At 40.3% G+C, this 5,451-nt stretch overlaps 1 pseudogene; it reads right to left on the bottom strand.

Moving 5' to 3' along the window:
• Positions 1–1,092: 1,092 nt before the first annotated feature.
• Positions 1,093–4,610, bottom strand: LOC126086066 (heterogeneous nuclear ribonucleoprotein K-like; annotated as a pseudogene).
• Positions 4,611–5,451: the final 841 nt, after the last annotated feature.

The raw sequence follows: 5,451 nt of genomic DNA, 5'->3' as shown, positions 1-5,451 counted from the left end.
TTTTCTCTTTCCTGCCTCTGGGGTGGCTCATGTCAAGCCCAACAGACTAGAAAAACTGACCAATCCCTTTGGTGGACCACAATTACCATATCACACAGTCCCACCCAATCATCTGGGAGTTACAAGACCATGGCTAGAAAGGGCACACAAAAAGCAATCCATTACACCACAATACATTCTGAAATTATAAAATATTTCATATAAAGGAATATATATGACATGTATGTAGGATATAAAGAGTAATAAAGTGAAGACTCATATCCACCACCAGGTTTAAGAGAGACGTTACAAACACTGCTGAAAGTCTCTTCTTTGCCCTTCTCATTCTGAAAAGTAGCTACTATCCTAAGTTTTGTGTTTAGCATACCCTTACTTTTCTTTATAGGTTTGCTACATACATATCTCGAAGATATTTATTGCTTGCTTTTTATATTATTTTAACTGAAAAAGGAAATCACGTTGGTAAACTAGAGGGTCAGTAAAAAAGAGGAAAACTCTCCTTCAATGAGATGGATTGACGCAGCAGCTGCAATAATGAGCTCAAACACAGCAATGATTGTGAGAATGGCACAGGACCAGGCAGTGTTAGATTCTGTTGTACAGAGGGTCACTATGAGTTGGAACCACTTGACGGCACCTACAAACATTATACTTTTGTATTCTATGATGTGATACTTTTTTTTTTTTTAGATTCTAAATTTACTTTAAAAATCATAAAATGTTTCTTACAAAAAAGGATTACATTTTGTATACTGCTCTGTAGAGAATGCTAGAGACATGTGGACTATTGTTATTCTTCCTCCCTGTCTCACCCCATCCCCCCAAATGTTACAGTGACCACAAAAGCAAGGTGTTCACAATAATTACACGGGTGATTTTTTTAAACCACCAACAATAAACCAAAAATAAAACTCACTCGCTCTCCTGCTGTTTAAAAATTTCAACATTAGTTTTTGCATGCCCTTCCCCCCCTGCCCCGCCCTGTTTGTAAGGAACTAAAACATTACACTTGTGAACAGTAAAGATTTCACTACACCTCAAATGCAGAACACATATGAAGCAGAGGAATGTTGGTTTGTTTTTTTTTTTAAAGATGCAGGACTCCTTCAGTTCTTCCCTAGTCTTAGAAAAACGTTCCAGAATACTGCTTCACAGTGTTCTGCAGCAAATACCGTGCATTCTGTATCTGCTCCTGTGTTCCTGTAATGGTAATGATCCAATCTTCGGATCCTTCTAAAGGCTCATCAATTTTTATCGAAGCTCCTGACTCATGACGGATTTGTTTAATCTGCTGACCACCTAATGCCAATAATAAAAAAAATCCAGCCAAATCTATGGGAATATTTGGTTGTGTAGTAATAATAGGTCCACCAAGAGCACCATATGAGCCACGATCCCCTGTATAGGAATAATTATATCTGGAGCCACCCTGTGGTTCGTAAGCCATCTGCCACTCCAATGGGCTCCATGTATTGCAGAATCCCAAGTTTCATCAGCACTGAAACCAACCATGCCATCATAACGGTCTCCAGGTCTCCCTCTTCTGTCATAAGCCATTAGATGTTCTCCTGCAGGTTGAGGAAGAAGATGATTCTGAGCTCTGCTACCACCCCCACCACCTCCTCCAGGAGGAGGAGGAGGAGGTCCTCAAGGAGGGCTCATATCATCGTAATCTCTTCTAGGTGGAGGCATGGGACGTCCCTCCCCGACCAGGAGGCATTCTGTTAAAACCACCTCTTCCCCGTATAGGGAATCCCACGGGACATCCACACCGGTCACCAAACATCACTGTAAAACAACAATCATAGGTTTTATAGAAAAAATTGGGATCATAAGGCTGTGAACATCCTTTGATGGGCAACTCGGACATAAGATCAAGGATGATCTTTATGCACTCTACAACTCTATCCGGCTTTCCTCCAATGATAATGACTGTCAGTGGAATTCCTGGAAAAGCTGGATTGTTGTCTGAGTGTTCTCTCGAAGTTCTTTGCTTTTAGCACCTTTGACCCCAATAATTCCTTCCACTAGACTCTGATGAAGCAACCGTCTCAGCTCGCAGTCAAAGTCACTTCCTTTATAGTGTTGGTAATTTAAGCATTCCACAGCATCAGATTCAAGTGGGAACTGGCTGGCTGCTGTGGGTGATGGCAACTTCAGGCGCTTTTCTAAGGTAGGGATGATTTTCTTAAGAATTTCTCCAATTGTTTCAATACCAGCACTGATAACATGCACTCGGGGCCACTGCCTCTGGGACTGAAACACTGTCTTTGTAGTCTATACAAAGAGCCTTAATATTCTTGCCTCCTTTCCCAATCACTGCCCCAGAATTCTTGCTCTGAAGCAGAATGTGCAGCTCAACCATCTCATCAGTGTTCCTAGATCTTTTAAACCCTTGTTCCTCTTCCATATCTTCTGCATGGTGTTTACCAAATTCACCGTTGGTTTCAGCGTTGGGGAAGGTTTCTTCTGGCTGTTCAGTTTCCATTTTCTTGTACTAAAGGGACACACCTGTAGGCCACGAACAAGCAGAGCTCAGGCTAGACATCGAGATCGGTGCAGCAGAGAAACAGATGATAATGGCGTCTGCAGTGCTTTTGCCTGGAGTGCCCTCTATGATGTGATATTCCAATCAACATTATATTTGTGAGATTCAGCCATATTGATGAATATAGCTCTAGGTCATTTCTCCTCACTATTGTATGTTGTTGTTGTTCTGTGCCGTCGAGTTGATTTTGATTCATAGTAACCCTATAGGACAGGATAGAGCCATCCTATAGGGTTTCCTAGGTTGTAATTTTTACGTGAACAGGTTGCCGGCTCTTTCCCCTCCCCTCCCACACACACACAGGCTGGTGGGTTCAAACTGATGACATTTGATTAGCAGCGAAATGCTTAACCATTGCACTACGTGGGCTCCTTCACTACTGTATGTTGTTGTTGTTAGGTGCCGTCAAGTCGGTAACAACTCATAGAGACCCTATGCACAAGAGAACGAAACACTGCCTGGTCCTGCACCATCCTTACAATTGTTATTATGCTTGAACTCATTGTTGCAGCCACTGTGTCAATCCACCTCATCGAGGGTCTTCCTCTTTTCTGCTGACCCTGTACTCTGCCAAGCATGATGTCCTTCTCCAGGGACTCATCCCTCCTGACAACATGTCCAAAGCATATAAGACGCAGTCTCGCCATCCTTCCTTCTAAGGAGCATTCTGGTTGTACTTTTTCCAAGACAGATATGTTCGTTCTTTTCGCAGTCCACGGTATATTCAATATTCGTTGCCAATACCACGATTCAACGGCGTCAATTTTTCCTCGGTCTTCCTTATTCATTGTCCAGCTTTCACATGCATAAGATGCGATTGAAAATACCATGGCTTGGGTGAGGCGTACCTTAGTCTTCAAGGAGACATCTTTGCTTTTCAACACTTTAAAGAGGTCCTTTGCAGCAGATTTGGCCAATGCAATGCGTCTTCTGATTCCTTGACTTGCAGCTTTCATGGGTGTTGATTGTGGATCCAAGTAAAATGAAATCCTTGACAACTTCAATCTTTTCTCCGTTTAGCATGATGTTGCTCATTGGTCCAGTTGTGAGGATTTTTGTTTTCTTTATGTTGAGGTGCAATCCATACTGAAGGCTGTGGTCTTTGATCTTTATTAGTAAGTGCTTCAGGTCCTCTTCACTTTCAGCAACCAAGGTTGTGTCATCTGCATAATGCAGGTTGTTAGAGTCTTCCTCCAATTCTGATGCCGTTTTTCTTCATATAGTCCAGCTTCTTGGACTATTTGCTCAGCATACAGATTGAATAGATATGGTGAAAGGATACAACCCTGACATACAACTTTCCTGACTTTAAACCAATCAGTATCCCCTTGTTCTATCCAAACAACTGCCTCTTATCTACGTAAAGGTTCCTCATGAGCACAATTAAGTGTTCTGGAATTCCCATTCTTTGAAATGTTATCCATAATTTGTTATGATCCACACAGTCGAATGCCTCTGCATATTTAATAAAACACAGGTAAACATCCTTCTGGTGTTCTCTGTTTTCAGCTAGGATTCATCTGATATCAGCAATGATTTCCCTGGTTGCACATCCTCTTCTGAAACCAGCCTGAGTTCCTGGCAGTTCCCTGTTGATATACTGCTGCAGCCGTTTTTGAAAGATCTTCAGCAAAATTTTGCTTGCATGTGATATTAATGATATGGTTCTATAATTTCCATATTCAGTTGGATCACCTTTCTTGGGAATAAGCATAAATATGGACCTCTTCCAGTCAGTTGGCCAGGAAGCTGTCTTCCATGTTTCTTTGCATAGGCCAGTGAGCACCTCCAGCGCTGCATTCACTTGGTGAAACATCTCAGTTGATATTCCGTCAATTCCTGGAGCCTTGTTTTTCGCCAGTGCCTTCAGAGCAGCTTGGACTTCTTCCTTAAGCACCATCAGTTCCTGATCATATGCTACCTCTTGAAATGGTTGAACAACGACTAATTGTTTTCGGTATAATGACTCTGTGTATTCCATCTTCTTTTGATGCTTCCTGCATTATTTAATATTTTCCCTCACTACTTGTGTACAGTAGCAAGAGAAAATACTAAAACATTAAAAATAAACACATATATTCATTAACAGAACACTGGATCATTACTGTATAGTGTTCCATTAATGAATATATGTGTTTTATGCTTTTGCATATATAAAATTATTAGCTATCCTTTTTTGTAAATGGAAATATTCTTTCTCTTGTTAAAAAAAAAAAAAGACAATATTGGACAATATTCTTTTGAGCCAAAAAGAAGTGCTCAAAGAATAGGGGAAACACATCAGAAAGACACAGAAGCCAACTTAAAGGAATTTGCACTGGCCAAATCTAGGGATATATGAGCTCATAATAAACAATGAGAGTAAGATTATAAGCCAATGTACAAAATAAAAACCCTTGAATCCACACTGACATAAAAAAATAAGCAAATACATGGGTGAAAAGGGAAAGTTCTTTGTTACAGTAGAATACCAAATATCAAATACAGAAAGCATAATAGTTTAAAAAAAAAAACATGATTTTGCAGCCATCACACTGAAAATTGATTCAGGTAAGAATAAATAAATGGTTGCTAAAACTAGTGAGTGAAATTTTGATGAGCAACAGGATATTGACATAGTCTCAGGCTATCTCTCCACAAATTACTTACTAATTTCTATGGAAAAAATAGTAACTTTATAGTGGATAAACCTACCATGTAACACCCTACCAACTGGCCAGAGCTCATACCACCAGTAACAGGACAAACCAACACCATGTGCCTCCTGATGCAATGCACTAATGACATAATATCATGAATGTAGTTAGTATCCCTGCCCCAAACTCATTTTCAATCATGAAGAAACATTAGGAAGACTCAAATGGAAAGATATTTTACAAAATCACTGGCCTTTACTCTTCAAA

This window comes from Elephas maximus, chromosome 11 (genome assembly GCF_024166365.1).
Source record: "Elephas maximus indicus isolate mEleMax1 chromosome 11, mEleMax1 primary haplotype, whole genome shotgun sequence".
NCBI lineage: Eukaryota > Metazoa > Chordata > Mammalia > Proboscidea > Elephantidae > Elephas > Elephas maximus.
The sequence above is the reverse complement of the archived record's forward strand: the minus strand, read 5'-3'. Positions and strand labels throughout refer to the sequence as shown.